We start from the raw sequence: 22,229 nt of genomic DNA, 5'->3' as shown, positions 1-22,229 counted from the left end.
GGGAACTCATTTGTCCTGGTGTCAGCAGCTAGGGAGACCATTGCTATTTCATTTAAAGTTATGTTCTTCTACCATGATAATCAACCTGTACGTTATTTCTCTACGAATCCTGGCCACTAGAATAATAGAAGGAAAATACTCAGGAACATTATAAATTCCTCCTGCCACTAGGGATTTTTTTTTTTTTAATTGATAGCATATAGTGAATTAAAAAAAAAATATTTTAAAGCCAGGTGCTGCTCTCCAGTATACCTGCATTACCTCTTCATGTGAACATCCTCATCAGCCTTGCCAGGATAATGCTCCAAAACACAAGGCAATAAAGGTCCCTGGATCAGGGAAAAGTCTTTTCTTCCCATTAATTTCACACTTCCCTTTGTCATAATGGTCACAGAGGAGTTCCAGGTTCAAGCTGAGAAGGAAAACCAGAAAGGAACTAGTGATTTGGATTGTCAGTCATCAGAACCTTCAAGCTGCTTCTTCTTCTATGAGTAAGAGATTCATACACCAATTTCTTCCTCTCTGGGTAAGCACCCTAACAGAACTTACTTATTTTGGTAGTAAACCAGAACAATAAGGTAGGTACAGCTAGGTAAGTACCGTCACAAAGTACAGTTGAAGAAAGAACTTAAAAAATTGACTTTGATTCACCTCAGTCTTCTTGGTATGGAAGTCTGGTTTTATATGAAACACTGAGACATTTTCATGGAGTAATCATATATAGCACAGGTCACAGAACACAGCTGGACTGATAGTTGGAGGCCAGACAAATGGCACTAGACACCTATGTTCAGTCAAACAAAAGGAGCCCTTAGTAGATAACAAATTGAATCCCTCTCTAGTTTGTTTATCTTGATTAAATCTCTGTTAACTATAACAGGAGTTTAGAGGCCTAAGTTGCACATAGATATCTAAATCTGGGAATCTTGATATCAGATTGAATACTACCTGAATGAGCTCTAACATAAACATTTACATGCGGGGTAGCTGTCTAGATTCATAATCAATGAAGAGAAATAGGCGTTCCTAGTGACCAATTCCTATCCTTCTCAAGTAGACATATAAAACAGATCAGAAGAATTTTCCCTCTAAAATGCACATTAATTTCTGGTGGCTATTAAAATAAAAAAGGGGTCAGGATGCTTCTTAAGCTTTGGAGTCCATTGCCAGTATAAATGCTTGGGGCACCTGAAATGCCTTCATGGAGGTGGCAGGTATGGCTCTGAAAGATGACACTGGCTGAAGTCATTATGGAATTCAGGAGATATATTGTGGAGAGTTAAAAATGATGTTAAATATTTACGTTAAGGCAATGCATATCCTGTCCAGAGAGGCTAGCTTAGATATAGAAGTCTGATTTTAAGTGAGATGAGTCCCATTCCTTTTGTCCTGAATAATAAAGTTGTGTGTTAGTTGTGTGGGGTTTTTTTATTTTATTTCCCTTGTTAAAGAACTACTCAATTTAGTTATTGTCTCAGTGAAGTACTTATTCTTGTCAAATAGACAACTGCTCTGGGGGAATTAGTTCTGAGTTTTTTTGGTGGCTCATTATTTTCATCCTTACAGATTATTTTTTTTTTTTAAATATAAAGAACTATAAAGTGTTTAGGGTTTTTTTTATATATATATATATTTTCTTTTCTCAATAATATCTGTGAGGACACATCACAATTTCTGGAAGGTTTGTAGCCTGTAAGAAGAAAGAAATATTTGTAAATTTCTTTTTTTTTCTTTCTATAAATGTCAGTATCAATGGGAAATATTTGAACTTCAGTATGGTAGAAGCAGAAGCAAAAAATACCATTCATCCAAAGCATGTTTCTATAGCTCTTCTTTGAGATGAGTGGTAATATGGTCTGAATAAAAAATATAAATTAAAAGCAAACAAAAAAAAATTGTATAAACATATATTACTTGAAATATTCAAGTCCTAATACAATAATGTAAAGATTACCTGCGTTAGCTTGCCACAAGATGTCAATGTATCCATGATTAAAGTATAAAATGTACATGCTTTCTGCAGAATCTTAAAACAAATATATATGTTTAAATGTAGTTCTGCAAAAGCTCTTCCAATGATACGGCTAAAATAATAATGCGAAAATGAACCTTCCTCAATGTAGGTGGGCCTAATGGCTTAGTGCAAAACTGAATGAGAAAACCTGTGTTAATCTTGACATCAGAATGGAAAAATATAAAAGTTTCTAGAACTATAGCGCAAATTCCTCAAACTACCACTGAGCTATAGCTATAGCATCTTCAGTGAACCATAGCATCTTCACTAAAGACTTGTTCTGGAAGCATCAGGACCTTACTTAGAAAGATATACAATGATATCACTATGAACTGGGTTGTCTGACAGTCATAGAGACTGGGGAACATTGTCACACAGCTGTCCAACATTTACAGAAGCAGAGGTCTTGAGGAGTCAGTGTCAAGCCTTGCCCAGATCCTGAGACAGACACTGCAGGGAGTGGATGTTAAGTTTCTCCAGGCTGGGCCGTGTGGACTTACTTGTGCAGTTATTGGGGCAGGTCTCAGTTAACTAGAGTGTTATGCATGTGTGCATGTGTGTGTGCATGCATATCTGTGTGCACGTGCAAAGCTTTTCTGACACAGAACACTCCCACTTCATAGATCAAGCTTAACCATGTCATGCTTCTTGATGTTCCTTCTCCCACAGTGACAAGGGGTAAACAAGACCCTTTCTGAACGTGTTTTAACATTACCTTGTACAAAGAAGAATATTCAGTCCGGAATTTCATAAAAAGTAACATTGCTAAAGCAAAAATTAAACATATTTCTTAGAGATAGCGATAATACTTTGTGCTAATTCAATAAGCAAAATGAGAGAAAATAGAAAGAAATTCAGGTACTTTTTGGGTTTTTCCCTTTATCTGAGAAAGAAAAGGACACTTAAAATATGTGACATCAGACGCGCAGATCCCATATAAGAAAAGGCAAATAGAATTTAACCTAAGAGAAGAAAGAACAAGACCTCATATACACAAAGATGCTCTTATTCGATTATCACAGAAGTGAATATAGGATTGGTAAATCCTGAATAAAGGCAGTGATAAAACTTGATTTCTTATGGAACCTTTGCCACATACTTATTGCTTTCTTCCATATTTAATGTCCCTTCCCTTTTGTTATGAAATATATCTTTTTTCTTCATATATATTTGTTTCTGTTTTCATGGCCAAATAGCAGCATATGCTGTGGCTTGTTCATTTTTACAGAAAAAATACTAGCTTTTTGTCAGTGACATTGATTTGTAACTCTTTTATGTTGGCCATTGATTTCATGAATCCCTTTGTCTTTGCAAAATCTCCTACTTTAGCTGTAACAAACCTAAGGACTGAAGTGTTATTTAAAGGCATAATAGAGAAAATGTTATTACATCTGATTTGTAAATCAGTCCTGAAACCAAACAGATTATGGGACTTTGCACATAGCAACCCATTTCTTCATCATAAGTTCATCCTGTCATTCCTTCAGACTGTTACCCCATGTTGCCAATAAGGGCCAGCAGACTTTAAGACGTGGTTTTCATCTGTAGTGTTAAAGTATTTAAAAACATTATCTTGCTTTTCTTACTCATGATTAGCTTGCTTTTCTCTTTTCTTTCTTTGTGCATAAGCTCAATAATATATTTGTTGGGCTACTCATTTCCTCAGGTTTCCAGATCCCGGGTCATGTATGCTAATCAGCATAGCTGCACAATGAAGAAGAAGATGTATTATAATAATTATTAGTATTTACATTTCAAGGGGTAAACTGCTTTCTTATTGAAGGCAGAAAGACATTTTGCCATATTATGGACATGAATATTTCATATTAGCTTGTTTTCCTTATATAACAAGCTTCAAGGATAGAGTACTAAAATGGTTGATTTAGTGAGGTTTTGTAATGTCATTTCCAACATTTTTTTTATTTTAATGTATTTTTGCAAATTTAATCATACCATTATGACATTAAAATATATGATACTCCACTAATATTGCATATGCCCAATATGTAATGAACTGTATAGAGGCATCCTGGGCTGTAGAAGTCAATATTATTCATATCAATATCTGTATCTTGGACAAACTAGTCAAACCAATCTGAGAAGAAATGGAATAGTATTTAGTGAATATTCATAGCAGTCAGAAAGTAACCATTAGATCTTTGAAATTTACAGTGAAAGCAGACACACTCTTGATTTCCAAGGTCCAAAAAATGAAAGCAAGTGTCATGCAACATCACATTTTTCTATAAACCATGAAAGCCCAAGGATTTTTACATTAAAGCATTTTTAACAGAACTCTATCACCTGTAGTGGTTATCCTTTTAGTAATTTTATTCTTAAACTGTGTAAGTGGTAAAGTATTATGGATTAAAAATGCAGTCATAGTATGAACAGTTTGTGAAAAATTCAAACTACTAAAATGCCCTCAGAAGTAGGGTACTGTACTTTTCAATGTCTGTAACTAAACATTCACATGTACAAAGTTGCAGTAGGTCAAAGTTGTAGGTTTGTAGGGGTAGGTTCATAATTACTCTTCTTCTGCATGTACAAATACTATTTAACAAAGGATGCCTCTAATAAGGTACCTTACTGCTTCTATGATAATCTGGATTGCTCAGTGAATTTTACTTCAGATTCTTCTGGAGTCCATATGACAGCTAACGATAACGACAATGTCAGTAAAACAACCTTGATCTGGAAGCATTAATCTCTTGTACTTTGCAGCACATTTGACCTGTTGTCTTTACTAATACTTCAGTGGTGGTGTCATCATTAATTAGATTGATAATAATTTTTAACCTTATTGGTGCTGAGAATCAATAGAAAAATCTGATATCAAAGTTGTGTGTGGTTTTGAGACCATAATGTAATTGCAACATTGGTGAACACACATATGAAGAGGGTTTTTTGAGGGCTGGAATCATCTCATCCAATTCCATTTCTCTGGGATTTAGTCATGGCATTTCAGTTAGTCACGACTAGTTAACAGAGGCAGGGAAATGAAAGAAGCTGGGCAAATAATTCACTTTGTGGTATGACTGTTGCCACCGATTATAAAGGAGCCTTTATTTAGTTTATGCAAGACATTCAACCTCTATATAGCTAAAGTTAAGTGAGATGAATTCCATCTTCACTCTTGACAGTACATAAGGTGAGCTAAATTGCTTTGAATAGGCCACTTGCCTTCTTACATCAGCATGGCAAGAAAGCGTGTTAGTCACATTTTGTGCAATGTGCTTAAACAAGACAGCTTTTCTTTTACCCCACCACTACTCCTACCAAACTTGCTACATTCTTAGTATATATTAAATTATTCCATCTTTTTTTATAAGTTCAAAAGATACACAATACTGCTGACATAATTTTATATACTTATTGTTTTCTTGAACAAAAGTTTCATTGTCTTCTCATCATTATTTAAAAATACAGACAACTTAGCTTTAATATAAATTATTTCTGGCAAAGAACATCGTAGATGAGAATTATCTAATTTAAAATTTCATTCTTCTGCTTACGGAATCAGCTATGTATTGAAAATATTTGCAATTATCATTATTGATTTTACTTTTGGAAAGATAATGGAATACATTCCAACTACTTTGCAAAATCAATTGTCATCAAAGCTTCTGTATGGGTTGACACTTTTCTTTTGGAGTTTATGGACATTCAGATTGATTGGGTTTTATATTGACTATATTTTAACCCACCACACACAGGCTAGTTACAGCATACTAGATTTAAAAAAAAAAAAGTTCTAAAAGGAGATGTATTATCTCATACAGTCTGTAATGGACTATAAAGTTTGTTACTATGTTAAAGGGAAGTCATATGGACTGGATGAGAGGCACAGTGTGTGCTGGAAGCCTATAGTTTGAAGAGAGGGAAAGACAGAGAAGGCTGTAGAGAAAAGCAAGGTGCCAGCATGTCATGGTCCAGTACACACTGACCAGGTTCTTTCAGATATTCCACATGTAAAGTGTTTAATGCATAACATAAAATCACTTATTAGAAGGTCTTTGAAGTTACCAGCAATTTTGATATAGTAGAGAAATGCAGTGATGCTACAAGCTACACTCAACAGAGTGCAGCAATGGCCATACGCAGCTGAATCACAATACAAACCTGATACTCTCTGCTGTGTGTATAATATGGTCATTGTCACAACACTGGGTGTCCCCATTTCCCAAGAAGGAAGACATGGTTTCAGACCAGCTCAAGTTCATTGTTCCCCTCAAAAGTTCCTCTTATTTGTTGTTCAGTTTTCATACTCTATGTTGGGATTACTCACATATACACTCCCCCCTCACATGTTGATGTGGCTGACGCAGGAAGACATTTTCACCTTTTTGATGAACTCACGGAAAAGCAGTTACACAGTTGCTTGGTTCATTCAGCCGATATAACTGGTTGATTAGCTCAGCTGATCTAACCAACTGATCTACTCAATTGCCAAGGCTGTTTAGGCAGACCAAAGGCCACCCTCCAGTCCTCTTTGTGTTAAGTTCAGCTTTCTCTGCAGCAGCTGTGGTCAGTGGCTCCCTACATCCTTCCCGGAGCTTCATGTGCATATCGCCCTTGCCCACCTCGTCCGGGCCCTCTCCCACTACTCATTCATTGGTCCCACAGCACTAAGCAGACAGGACTGAAAGCACTCGCAAATAAACCTCAGGGACAAAATGGGGCCACACAGACTTTACTGAAAAGCAGAAAACTGTTGAACTGCCTGGCAGCAGCAACCTGTTTGTAAGGACAGTGGGAGATTAATTTATAAATACATCCTAGTTCCACTCAGTTTCATCCATACCCTTTGAATTTTGATTATTTTAAAAATGAAATAGACTTTTTTAATATCCTAATAGACACCTCCCATTTGCACACAACCACCAGGTTTAAAAATCTTTAGTCTTCTTTGAGGAGATGAATATAAAACTATTTAGTCTGATCCCCTGAAAATTCAGATTTATTATGATCTCTAGAGAAACCTATGCTTGACAGGAATATAGGATTTACTGCACTTTCAGTAATTAGTAAAGCTTGGTTAGCTATGTGAACTTAATTGGGAATTTGGATCGGCTTCTTCCCATCCGTCCAAAAATTCAATTTTTCATTAAAAATGTAGATATATCCTTTCCTCACCAGCTCATTTGAATGGCTATATATATTAATATACATATATATTCATATACATAACAGACTATGTATAATTAATAACTATTTTAACCTTCATAAATAGTAGAGTTGATGAATAATCAATTAAAACATGATGTAACATCCTATTTTCATAACATACAGCAAAATGAAACAGAATAGTACTTACATGTTATACAACACGGTAACATCTTCACTTTCTTTATAAAATTACCATGAAGCTTTTTATTTGCTTTTGCAGTTCAAGTATCAGGATTGCAATATGATCTGAAAGTACTCTCTTTAGTCTAGCATTTGATTTCTTTATTCACCAGCTTCAGGGACAATCTAAGAACATTTTATTCATAAACACATTATGAACATATGTCCCATTAGGTTTTTTCTCTTTTTGTTACAGATAAGTCTGGAAAAAAATCCCTATCTGAGTAAAATCAGGTGAAAACCACCAATCACCTGGTTATATGTAACAGTTTACTTATATTGAGATACAAAGCTGCTATAAATACAGGCCAGTTTTCATAATATCATCATTGTTTATATCTGACTTAGTTTTTGCTGTGCCCTTTACTGTGTTTCCAAACACAGCTGATTAAACTGCCTCATTATTATACTAAAATTCCTGAATAGGGATAGAGGAAGTTTCAGTTAAGATTCTGGTAATTTTTTTTTGATAGAATTAATTTACACTGACAAGACTACCTACATTTTATTAAAAAAATGATTAAAATTTAAACTCAAATGAAGTAAAAGATTAAATTCTCTACTGTACAGAAAAAAACCCACAATCACCAAGAAACCAAAACTATTACACCCCTTTGCTTGTGATAATGAACAAAATGCCATAGAAAAGATTTGTTTAGCTGACAGAACATTTTAATCAGAAATCGTAATTTTAATTCTAAAATATCATACAAAATTCTAGGGAACTTTTATCAAGATATAATCCAAAACAAGAAAACTATTTATAGCTGTGATTCTGTTCCCCCTAATAAAACTGTGGTTCACATAATCAGTCATTCAGGCTTACTTTAGTTATTTGTATTTACTTATTTGTCATGGAACAGAGTTTTCTTAGGTCTCACTTGTAATAATAAAAGCTAGCTATCAATGCCATAGTGTGATTGTACTATATTATCTCAGTGAGTAGCTCTGTTTCTTCACAGATATTATTCCAGATTATTTTTATTACTAAAACTTTAAAACTAAAGATATTATTAAATGTCTCTAAGTTTCTCTGTTATTTAGATTTTCAGTCAATGTAATTTGAGATATAACAAATTTTCTGACCATAAATGCTGATAGTTCAACTTTTGGGCACAAGGAGCAAGATCAAAACAAAACATCTGGGTATCTGGAAAGTCATTATGCAAAGTTTAGGTTCCTGAATGTAAGAGAAGTGGCATATGAAACCTTAGGAACTCCAAGTGTTTCTATTCCTTATTTAACTTTGCTGGGGGGTGTGTGTTGTTGTTTAGTTAGTTTGGGTTTCTGTTTGTTTGCTTTGTTGTTTGTTTGTATGTTTTTTTAATGTCAGAAAACTGTTAGCTGCCTGAAGTTGATTCACCTTTTTTATATACCACCATTTGTAGACCACTATTATAGGTGCTAAGTGGCCATTTCATATCATCCTCTTTGGATTTAATAAATAAGACAGACCCACATATAAGTCTGTTGTGGTCTATCATTGATGAAGCTAGTGACAGAAATTCCATACAAGCCTTATTTCTCTGGCTGAGTTCCTTGAAGTGAAAAGATATTAGTATTTTGTACCTTTAATCATATTTTTAATATCTTGTATTTGTAGTAAATTTCTTCTACATCCAGCTGCAAGTTCATTGCAATTGTCAAATGACATGGAAAAAGACTATCACTGTTGGTTTGGTTGTTTTTTTTTAGGAGAAGAACATTTGAGACTATTTATTTATTCAACAAACTGACGGCATCAATTATATTTTCGTGCTTAACAGAGAAAATCATAAGTAAGTGTGGTTTAACCCCAGCCAGCAACTAAGCACCACAGAGCTGCTCACTCACTCCACCCACAGCAGGGTGGGGAAGAGAATCAGAAGAGCAAAAGTGAGGAAAATTGTGGGATGAGTTAAAGACAGTTTAGTAAGTAAAGCAAAAGCTGTGCATGCAAGCAAAGCAAAACAAGGAATTCATTCACCACTTCCCATGGGCAGGCAGGTGTTCAGCCATCCCCAGGAAAGCTGGGCTCCATCACATGTAATGGTTACTCATGAATTAAAACTACATCACTCCAAATGTCTTTCCCTTCCTTCTTCTTCTCCCAGATTTATATGGTAAGCATGACATGATATTGCATGGAATATCCCCTTTGGTCTGTTGGTGTCAGCTGTCCCAAATATGTCTTATCCAAACTTATGGTGCACCCCCAATCTACTCACTGGTGGAATGCTAGGAGAACCAGAGAAGGTCTTGATGCTGTGTAAGCACTTCTCAGCAATAGCTAAATCATCCCTGTATTATCAACACTGTTTCCATCACAAATCCAAAATATAGCCCTATACTAGCTACTGTGAAGAGAATCAACCCTATCCCAGCCAAAATCAGCACAGTAAGTTGCATCACTGCTCACTAAGGTAAATCAACCCGTTAAGTGAAGTTTTTAACACAAGTCCACTGCATGTCAAACTCATAATCTCTAAAGACACACACACAGATGCACAAATTTTCAGCACATTTTGAAGAGTTTTGATTTATTATGTTGAAAACCAAGTAAAAATATCTTTATTTGCCCTGTTAGTATTTTATTGCACATTAAAATTCTCTACCACTGACAATATTTCCCATTTTTGCCAAAATCCAACACTGTCTAAAATCTTTCTGCTTTGTTTAGTACAAAAAGCTATTAAATCAAGCCCTAAGATATCTGGAGCTTATCATGCACAGTACTGTGTAGTTATAAAGACCATCAAAAGAAGCCACTTTTAAAAATTTGCAAGTCTTAATGAGGATCATGGTGGAACCAGTGATCTTTCAGGGTTTCAGAAGATCTATGGTGATTCAAATTAGATTGCATTAGGTGCATCTTAAGTTGACTAAAAAAAAATATAAAATTGAAGGGGAAGTTTTTCCTGAATGTCATCTGCAAAACTATTGATGAGAAACAAAGAATACTGATTTTACAAAGTTAACTTGTGAAGTTGAGTTCCTTCATTCCCTAGATGGTGAGGTTGTCAGGAACACAAAAGTACTAATATATAGAGTCTGTCGAAGGTAAGTCTATAAACAATTCAGCAAAACTTGACAAATTGTCAGGCTGCTTCTATTTTTTTTTTCACTGCTTTTCAGCCAAGACATAAACAAAAGCCCTGCTGATATTAAATGATAAAAAGTGCTTCAGCTAAAGTATCTTAATGAAGCTCCTCAAAAGCAAAAACCAGAAAGGGTGGCTGTTATTAGAAAACTTTTCATGGATAATCAAGATATAAAACTCATAAAGACTGGACTTAAGTTGTAGTGGCCCTTAAGTCTGAGGAAAACACTGAACTGCCCAGCATACTTGCTTAAAGGTATTTGCAGGAATGTAGAACAGCATCTTTTAAGAATGTTTTAAAGCAAGTATTCTCAGTGGGAAAAATAATTAAACCTTGTTATATCTTCTCAACAGTTCCTGTAAACAGGTTCTAGCATTGACTATATATAAAGAAGCTAACAAGCAGAAGTCAGTGAGGAGTTTTAGCTACTGAAATTTTATCCAAACATAAAATGTCTGGTGGAAAAGCGTTTTGCTTGTCATCTCAAACAATGTGAATTTTCCCTTGCTTTGACAGTGTAATTCTCAGTAACAGTGAAGCTGGAGTAGGTATCTTGGCAACAAAACCAACTCTTTGACAAACTCAGTGATGGTTTCCCTGAAGGCTTTGTTCATGTGGCAGTACTTTTCAGTATTTAAAGCATCAGTATGTTGTTCGTTGTCTGTCATACATGTTTATATCTGACATCTAGTTTGAAAAAAAAGCAGACAGAGAGACGGCTCACAGTAAATCGATTTTCTATAAGATTTAAATATGTATTAATTTATTAAGTACCATCAGACCACACTAAAGAGAACTCAAGTATTCCCAGAATTTGAACATCCCTGTAAGACACATTTGAGTAAAGCTAGCTAGTACTAGCTGAAAAAAAACAATCTTGAATTTGTAGGTTTGCAATAATGATGCACATACTGTTTGCATTGCAGTTTTGCTCATTTGGTTGCTGTAACAGCTACCAAACTAGAATAACAAAAACTAGAAGCATTTTGAAGTTGAGAGCTATTACAGATCTGGCTTCCAGTACTGTTAACCATTCTATCAGCAGATATTGCATGAACAGCTCCAGTTACAGAAATACTGTAAAATTACCAGCATCAAAGATCAAACAATTTGTAGTGACTTAGAATTAGGATGCAACTAGGAAACCCTTTCAGGTACTGGCCTCAAATGTCTTCTCAAGATACAAAGAGCAAGCATGTGTGGGATGTTATATGTCATTTGATAGTATGAAACATGGACAACCTTTGATACTCCAAATATTATAAAAAAAAAAATATTGACTCTGTAGAAAACTTTCCAAGACTTATTTTATTTTGGCAGTTCTGGATGATGTTCAAATGCTGAACAGTCAGTGAAAGAAGGAAAAAATATTCTAAGTAGAAACATGAATCTCAATAAAATGAACATAGGAAACTGCATCTTCTGCAATTACAAATTCTACTGGCAAGAGTCACACTGAACACTCTTATGAATGAGATATAAAAGGAATTCATCAGGCCTTTCCAAATCCTGGAAGGGTTAGAATGTTGTAAGTGTAAATTTATAATTTCCCATTGCACTATATATGGCATTCCAATCTCTTGGGAACCTGAGCAATTGGGCAAACCTCTTTGCTTGTTTTCAGTATATTGTTGAAGATTTACTTCTTTTGAACTCTCAGTTCTTGTATCATAGATCCAAAAGAAAATAGAAGGAAACAACCTGCTTGAGTTATTCTGCTGCCTTGTGGTTCAGGAATAAAGGAAAATGATGAGTCATCTATTCAATAATATTTCTGAATTTTATATACTGACAGCTTCAAATAACATATGTAAAATAGCTGCAGAGAAAAAAATTCTGGAAGTTGCATGGGGATGGAAATAAATTGTTTTGGGAGACAATGCTAAGAGACAAAAAGTATTGAAAGAGAAAAAAAGAAGTAGAGAGATGAACTGATTATTGTCCCTAAAGATTAAATTTGTTTCAAATAGAAGGGTGTGATTTCAGCTTTTGTTAAAAATAGTTGGGCATATAAAAATCATAGATGGCTATGCAATTTTATACACCATACACAGACAAAATACTAAAACTTTTCATACATTAAAGATAAAATTTTTAAGATTTGTACAGTGCATGTATTAACTCTCTAGCACAATGATATGAGAAAACTAAGTTCACGTTTGGCAGCATATCCTTTACTATTTAAAACATGTTGATATTAATTATTGTTTAATATTGATGACCACAGTGTTTTTCATACATAGAACAAGCTTTTGAAGAGTGCTAGAAAATAAGACAATATATATTTGGATTATATAACAGTTCCCCAAATGAAGCTCAAATAATGCAATCTTTCAAGGTTTTCATAGGACTAAATTTTCCTTGAGAAATTAAGATTGGATTTTTGATTTTGCTATATATATATTTAGGCAGTATATTTCTAAGTGATCCTTAAAAACTGCTTATTTCAATAAGGACTGGTTAAGTTGGTTCAAGAACAGTGACAGAACCTGATATTTTCTTTCATAGATTATTTCATTATATATGTACATAACTCTTGATCTTAGCTCACTCAGGATTTTATATGAACAAGAGAAAACCAGAACTATGTTCCATCAGTTAATGACTCTACTGGGTTTCAGTACATCATATATGTGCACTTAATTACAAAAAATATTTGGGCACTCTCTGTAAACATATTTACTGTTAAACCAGAAACCTGTACATGTTGAAATCTGTATTTTTCCACTTTAGCAAGGGGAAAGCAAGTACATTTATTGTACACCGGTACACGCACTTGTAAAACTCTTGTCAAGAAAACTTCCAGGACCAGAAGAATTAGTGATGATTTGGTCAAGTGCTAAGATCATCTGCTACATACAGCTAGTGTTGATCCCCCAAAACCCCTTTACTAAGCACAGCCTATGTAGGTTGCAGTGATTTTCTGAGGGTGTTGGGTTGGAGGTTTTTTTTCATGTTTTCCTGAATGTTAAATGACTTCCTGCGTCTTATGTTTAGATGTTTACCAGTATCATTTTTCTTTAGGAGTGGATGGTATTGGGAATGGGCAATAGGAGAAATTTGTTACTCTACCTTAGCACTGATGGAGAGAAATTCTGGTAAGGTCTACAGGCCTTCCATCCACTTGTGACATTTATATTGCATCAGCATCCAACAGGTAGCCATTTTAAAAGTTTAAATGTATACTTAGGGCTAAATTCTCCGTATATATGCATGACAACTTTGTCAGTTAAACATCTGTGAAGACCAATAGCAGTTCAGCAGTGAATTTTCTGCAATCTGCATACTGCTGTCTGCAACTGCTGTCATTGTTTTTTGTTTTCCATTCACCATTAGTATCCCACCTGAGCCTCTCTGAAGTGAAGGTCCTAAGATGAGCTTTGAGTTCTGCTACTTATACAAATGCACAAAATACTTCTGTTTAACCCTTTGAGTTAAAAGTAGTTCCAGGGAAAAGAGATAGAGAAGAAAACAGTAACAGAATTTGTGTAAGCTTTAGAGAAGAACAGAGTAGTGGCATGGTAGATCAGAAAGAAATGCTGAGAGGTCACAATGAAACTTAATCAAAACTTTAGAATTGTGACAAGAAAGGGAAAATATGCGTTAGCAGCCATGCTGTCTTCTTGATACTGACTGTGAAAATGAGCCCTGGGGAAAAGGTATTTACAGCTCACCAGTTCTTGGCTTGACATTTATGGAGATGTAGAGATGCCTTGGCTTCCAAATTTCATTAATAAATGTCTTTAGTAACGTCATGTAAACTCTTTTGTCATAAGGGTATCTACATATGTAAATGAGACATGAAGAAAACACATTTTATCACAATTATGAAGTACATAGAGCTCTGAAGTGTATCTCATTGTATATAAGGAGAAATTGGCCTCCTGGGACATCTACATAATGACCAAACCTTGTACTCCAAGCACCACATTGTCTCTGATGTCACTTTGATAGTCTATGATGAATACCACATGAGACTGAGATATGTACTCTACAAACTGTATCCCTGTCCTGAACATCCTCAACATTTTAATTGTAGGGGGGAACTCAATCTGTGACATAAAATAACTAAAAGTATATTGAATTATATTGATTCAAGCAAGTGGGTCATGTGTTTGCACCTTTAAATTTAGCATCCTCTGCTGAAATAAAAGTGTATTCATGTGCCTATATTCTGCTCCATAGATTGCAAATGTTAGATTGCATGGAATCATATTATGATTTTGGTAAAAAAAAAATGTTAGTTTGGTAAACACTTTGGCTGAAAAAACTGACAGAGTACAACAGAAGAACCCCTTGCAAATTGCCTTTTGAAATGTGCTGTGTACTAAAATTTTGCCAAAAAATATTTAAAAATTGTTGTATTTTAGTAGTATAAAATAGTATTTTTTGTTATGATACCACAGACAACTTCTAATAAATATAGGTTATCCTCTACATACTTGTTTGTTTGTTTGTTTTATGACTCATTAGTGTTTTGATCTTTTTGAAATGTTTGCTACATTTAATGTGTGAGGACATAACAAATTTTCACCCCCTGCTGAGATTTAATTTTTCAGCTTAAAAAACCAATAAACGCAATGTCTAAAATGAGATTTCTCATTCTATTAATTTTTTAATTGAGAATTATTTAATGTACTAGCAGTCCAATTACCCTGCAGTGGTGCAGTTCTCCCCCTTCTCCAGGCTGTTCTATGACCCTGGGAGTTGCTGAGTAGACCTTGGCACCTGGAGTAACGAGTCAGGCAGTTAAGCACCCCTTGATAATACCAGCAGCTCTTACTTGGCTAAGGTAGACAGTGGTACTATCCATACTGGAACTCCTGTTGACTAGTAAAAGCAGGGAACAAGAATGGAGACAATTAGTTATTCCCTGACAGCCCCAGAATACTCCTACCTGGATCATAACCTGAGTGAAATGATACCATTGTGGTTGGAAATTTTCGAAAAATTACTGACTCTGGTTGTGGCCAGGTGGAAATTTACAGATGACTAAAGCAAATCATCTCACAGCCTTATAAACAGCAGTCCTAACACGAGACCTTTATGAACTCTTCTGGATTGCAGTGGGCTGCAACCAGCATCTCCCTCTGAGTGGGACGCTGCTCAGAGCTCACAAACTACTGGGGCTGCGATACTAGGGAGACTATCACTGAAGACTGATGATGGAGCCTGGGCTGATACCCTTGCTCCTTGAGGTTCAACCCTTCTCCCACTGAGGAATGCAAAGGCATTAGACATGAGTATTTCAATGAACTCAAGGGGAGCTCTTATCAGATATACTTTTGTCATAATAAGTACTATAATCAAATCAGTAGTTAGGTTATTCTTGTGATTTGAACCAACTATATTGATTTGCTTTGTAGATGATCAAATAATCATAACCTAAATGCTGCTAAAATACTATGGAGGATATTGAATTAGGAACAAATCCTCTTTCTCTCTCTCCCTCTACCCTATAGACATAAAACTTTGTACAAGTCTTGAGACTAAGATTGGATCCAGCTGCACCTAAACCCTATTTGGAGTTTAGAAAGCAAGGGGATACACTCTAGGGACTCAACAGGAAAATTTACCTTACTTTCTTACTTCTTTGATCCCTATGAGTAATTTCTAGCTCCAATCTGACTTGATTACAATTTTAATTTCACTGTGTATCTTATCCATGTAATAAGTAATAGAGTGAACCTTGCCATCAAACTTTCTGAGTTGCACTCCCACAAATTCATATTAAAATAATTTCACTCCTACCTTTGGCAGTGTTTCTTTGAGTGGTCTGACCTAAATCACTCATTTCATGACAAATAAGATTTATGAATCCTAAACCAAGATCCCTAATAAGACCCCTATTGAGAAGTTTTTTTTTTTACTATGAGGAGTATTGACAAGTTGTGGAGAACATCCTTTTTGTAGCAATTCAGGCAATGGATTAATGCAATGGATTATTGCAACAGCTGCCATCTTGTTCAGAAATAAAGCAATCTCTGTAGTTTGAAATTGGTGTTTGTAATGGATAAATATCCTCTCTGCCCTGTACTGAGGAAACAGTTTGCAAGCTACCCAGAGGGTTACACAAGTTACGTGTGCAAGTTCTTCCTTTGCCTTTTATATCTGAAAATCTGAAACCTCAGAAATATTTAAATCCCTCAGATGCTGAGACTGTCTGAAGAAAATAGTATCCTCTTAGCCATATGAAAACTGTTAAAAGTTTGTCACGTACAGTAACTCAGTGTATTGTGCAGCAAGGTTTTTAAAGTGCTGTAGTTTAATATTTAAGAGAATTTTTTACTTTGGTGAGAGAACAAAATTATGAAGAGCACTATATATAAAAAAGGAATGCATTGAAAAAAAGAACCAGCAGTATTTTAGCTGCTTAGAGTAAAATACAAAGACAGAAACATTTTTGTACAATAATGTACAATTACACCATGAAAATAATGGCAAAATGTTAAAATGGCAGCCTTCATTAGGATTTCACATTATTTGGAAATGAGATCAGAATTTTGCTATAATTAATAATTTCTATCATATAGGCACACTTGTCATTCACCGACCTTTTTGGCCTTGCAACTCTGCTAACGTGGAAGAAAAGAAAACATCAAAGTAAACTGTGTACAACAGTAGCAACTTTGGGGGTGCCTGTGCTCGCTGTGGAATTACAGCATATAATGAAACATAGACATGACCTAATGTTGTCAGAATATTTTTTACATAAAACCCCAGATCTTGCTACTACTGAAGTTAATAGGAAAATCTGATTCTATATGGCATTTTTGTATTGATACATCTCTGCATTCAAAAACATAGTTGTTTTATCCAAATGAGAAATTTTGATTGCTTCAGGCTTCATTTCCACTTCCCGTGTACTTCTTGAATATTCACTTTCTGACTAGTAACAAATTTTTATTCAGAATCAGTACTCATAGTCTGGGTAGCTTTGCTACAGTGTTTTTTGCATTTTAGGCTGATTTTGCTTTGTATATTCCCCTAAAGCTGGAAAAAAAAAAAAAAAAAAAAAAAAAGGTAATGAACTAGTAAAGATGCAACAAGCATGGAAAACTCATGTCAATGAACTATTTGCTAACACTAACACTAAAATAATTTTCACAAATGTTGGATTTGAAGACTGTTTGCCATGACTGTAGAGGCAATAAGTGGATTGATGGTGAATCTCATAATGGAAAATACAGTTTTATTCATGTTCTGTTGTCATGGAGGACAAGGCAAACACTCTACATGAAGTTATCATCATATACTATTCACTTATGGATCAAAATTAAAATTAATTACAATTAATTTAGAGGTGACTTTCCAAGTTCACAAGGAAGAAATTTTTTTTACAGTGAGGGTGGTGAAACACTGGAACAAATTGGCCAGAGAGGTGGCAGATGCCCTATCCCTGGTAACATTCAAGGTCAGGTTGGATGGGGCTCTGAGCAACCTGATCTAGTTGAAGATGTCCCTGCTCACTGCAAGAAGGTTGAACTAGATCATCTTTAAAGATCCCTTCCAACCCAAATTATTCTATGATTCTATGATAATAAGCAAAAGCCATATTAAAGTGCTAAATAATAAATTACAAACTTGGGGGGGGGGGGGAGGGTTGCCTTTATTTTTAATTTTTTTTTTTAATGTGAAGCTTAGGTACTTAATATGTCTATCCAAACTGCTAACTATAATCATATGTTTATTTTACCCTGTTTTCTTTGCTAAATTAAAATATCCTTTATCAGCCTATTGGGACTCAGAAAAAATAAAATAAAAAAAAGAGTAACTCCTCCCAAGCAAAGGACAATTAGGAAAAAATCTCCTAACTCAATACAGTCACCAATCACTCTACTGGAATTTTTTAAGGTAATTAAAAAGACTAAAATGCAATCAATATTGTTTTACAGCTGTGTGTTTATATCACAGGAAACCCAACACTGTCTATTTTCTGGCCTTTCTGATTCTGTTTGTTTTTTGTTGGGTTTTTTAGATTTGCCAGGATGATAAAATATGTAATTTATATATAATAAAGTGAAACAGAAAAAAGTGCCCTGCTCTCCATTTTCACTACTGTGATTTCTCAGTCACATTTTCAGAAATCAGCATTTCTTGGTTTTTTCCACATTAACTGTATTTTACCAAAACAATGTTGAGATGTACATTAAGCATCTCAGTTTAGATCCTGTTTATATTTAGTACAGAGAAATAAATGAGTGTGACCTACTTTTAAGTCTGTCTCATGATCAGATAAAGTGTGGTTCTGTTTCTTCTGTATTATATACAAATGAAGCTGCAGTGAAAATTGCAAAAATGCATGTTTACCTTTGGCCACAGTAATTCCATTTTGGGTCATATAAAAAGGCTCTATAATTTACTTTTTATTCATGAAGCACCAATAATAAAGAGACTCTGGACACATCCCATGGAGGAGGGCGAGGGGACACAATGGTAAAGAGCAAAGGGCTGCAAACTAAGACAAAAACAAAAAAGAAAGCTGAAGAGGTTTGGAAATTTTGCATTTCATAATTATTGTGATCCTTCCAAATATCCCAAGGATGTTAAAAAAACCTTCAAAATTAATAATAAAGACACAACTGCATAAAAAGGAATGATATAAACTCATATAAAGAATCCTTGTCAAGAGGTGGTGAGTATTCAGCATGAATTATTTAAGGTAGTAGCTAACAACAGCAGCTATAAAAACATCAGCTGATTTCCTTATTGCATTTGTTTAGAGAAAAGTTTTCAAAATAAGCTGTTATTGATACTACAGCCTGAAAAGCATTTTCAACATAGACAGCTGCCAAAAATGCAGCCTGTAGGCTGGGATTAAAATGTAGCTTTGGTGTTGGCACAAGACCCATAGTGAAAAAGAGAAACAAGCAAACAAGCAAAATCAACATTGCATATATATCTACATCTCTCTATGCACACCCATGTCTCATCTACATATGTATTTAGATGACCCATATAATCACATTAGTTAATAAGTTAGTTAATTAATAATTAGTTAATAAGCTGTAGGACTACAAAGATGACCCAATGACAGAAACTGAAAAAGAGAAAGTTCTGTGAGATTCCCTTTTGATGACTTTATAAAAAAATGGAAAAGAGAAATCAATCTGATTTACTGATCCATAAAAAAATTTAAAAGATCTTGAGAGTGTGATTCAGGTGCCTAAACAAGTGTGTTTTAGATGTCCTTGGGTTTCCTACATGACATTCAGGGGCTTTCCCAGAAGGGGCTGTGGTCCGCTATTATTTTTGCGATGCTTAACAGCCATCCCTATGGAGATGTTTTCTTTGAAAAGATTTAGAATTTGGTAAGTTAGTCCCCTGAGGAGCTGTAACTGTCAGGTTCTCAGTATTGACTCATAGAATCATAAAATCATTTAGGTTGGAAAAGACCACTAAGATCATAAAGTCCAACCAATAACCTAAAACCACTGAGTCCACCAGTAAACAGTGTCCCTAAGAGCCATGTGTACACATTTTGAATACCTCCAAGGGATGGTGACTCAACCACTTCCCTGGGCAGCCTGTTCCAATGCTTGACAACCCTTTTAGTGCAGAAAACTTTCTTAATATCCAGTCTAAGCCTCCCCTGCTGCAACCTGAAGGCCATTTCCTCTTGTCCTACCATTTGCTACGTGGGAGAAGAGACTGACACCCACCTCACTGCAACCTCCTTTCAGGTAGTTGTAGAAAACAATAGTCTCCCTTGAGCCTCCTTTTCTCTAGAGCCTTTTCTCCAACCCCAGTTCCTTCAGCCAGTCCTCATAAGACTCGTGCTCCAGACCCTTCACCAGCACCTCAATGTCTTTTCTACTGAGTGGCCAAAAAACTGAAAGCAGTATTCAAGATGCAGCCTCACCAGTGCTGAGTCAGAGGGACAATCCCTTCCCTAGCCCTGCTGGCCACACTATTTCTGATACAAGCCAGGGTGCTATTGGCCTTCTTGGCCACCTGGGCAGACTGCTGGCTCATTTTCAGCTGTCAACTAGATACGCAACAACTACAGCTTTTCATTCATCCAGTAAGTGTGCTGCCTTTTCATGGAAGGAGACCAGGCTGGTCAAGCAGGACCTTCCTTTCGTAAACCCACACTGGCTGGGCCTGATCTGAGTCACCAGAGCCTTTTCTATTACACTGCCTTACTTACTAGTAAAGCCACAGCTTATGATAGTCTAGGATATCCAAACTGGTAGTCCTGGTTTCAGCTGGGATCGAGTTAATTTTCTTGTTAGCAGCTGGTGCAGTGCTGTGTTTTGGATTTGGTGTGAGAACAGTGTTGATAGCACACTGATGGTTCCGGTTGTTGCTGGGTGATGTTTATACTCAGTCAAGGACTTTTCGGTTTCTTGGGCCCTGCCAGTGAGAGGGCTGGAGGGGCATGGCACTTTGAGAGGCGACACAGCCAGAACACCTGACCCAAACTAGCCAAAGGGGTATCCCATACCATGGGATGTCATGCTGAGTATATAAGCTGAGGGGAAGAAGAAGGAAGGGGGTGACATCCAGCATTATGGGGTTCGTCTTCCCAAGTAACTGTTTCGTGTGCCGGAGCCCTGCTTTCCTGGGGATGGCTGAACACCTTCCTGCTGGTGGGAAGCTGTGATTGAATTCTTTGTTTGCTTTGCTTGTGTGTGTGGCTTTTGCTTTACCTATTAAATTGTTCTTATCTCAACCCTTCAGTTTTACATTCCTTTCTGATTTGTCTCCCCATCCGTCTGGGTGAGGGGTGGGTGAGTAAGCAGCTGCATGGTGCTTGGTTGCCAGCTGGAGTTAAACCACAACACTGGTAGTAAATGGGTATTTTTAGGGATATGATTTTTTTCCTGTGTGTTCTTGAAACAAGTACCTAGCAGAGAAAGGAGGAAAAGGTTCTTTAAATATGCTTTGAAATGGAATTTGAGAGAACATGGGAAAGGCTGATGAGTACTGATTGTCATAATTTCCTGGAGAATCTCTTGAATACCCACCCATAAGTATATGGATATTTTTATCAGTGTGTAGGTATCCAGAACCTTATTATTGTATCACAGAAGTATTTTGTTTGCTCAAGACCTGACTGAACTTAAATTGTGTGAATGCCTATTTATAAGAAAATCACTTTATAGTGTGGTACTTTTTGGCAAGCAAAAAGGGAATGCTTTCATGGCAAGAATAATACCTTTTTTCTCTATATTTCAGAAAGGTTTATGCCAATTTGATAAGGAAAAGTGGAAAATATTCTGTTTTAAACAGAAGAATTTTACTTAAGCTGCAAATATAATTTATATGTTGCTTCTCCATGATGAGCTTTCAGATGTTAACCTCTATTAAAATAATAACAATAATAAATCTTATTACATATATACTTAAATTTTTACAGTTTAAATTGTCTGGTTTGTATTGTACAAATGTACATATGTAGATATGTTGCTTTGTTACATATATTGCAGTTATTTAAACAATTGAGCACACTAAAAAAACCCCTGAATTCTTTCAGATTCTATAGACTTCAACATATTTATGTTAGGATTAAGTCAGAATTTTCTGTTTAGCAAATAAAGTGTTTGAACAGATTGAACTAATTTAGTAATCCTATGAAGACAATATAGGCTGATACAATATATTTTGTTTTGAACATTCCTGTTGTGTAGCAAATGGTGTAGCCCAAGTACTATGATGGCAATTATGACAGCTTTTTCTAACATATGTAATCAAAGAACTCTTCAACATCATTACTAATATATTCCTTACAGAAAGGAGTTATCCAAAGTTGTAACAATAACAGTTCAGATTCATAGAATAAA

Source organism: Falco naumanni, chromosome 2, assembly GCF_017639655.2.
Source record: "Falco naumanni isolate bFalNau1 chromosome 2, bFalNau1.pat, whole genome shotgun sequence".
NCBI classification, from domain to species: domain Eukaryota; kingdom Metazoa; phylum Chordata; class Aves; order Falconiformes; family Falconidae; genus Falco; species Falco naumanni.
The sequence above is the reverse complement of the archived record's forward strand: the minus strand, read 5'-3'. Positions refer to the sequence as shown.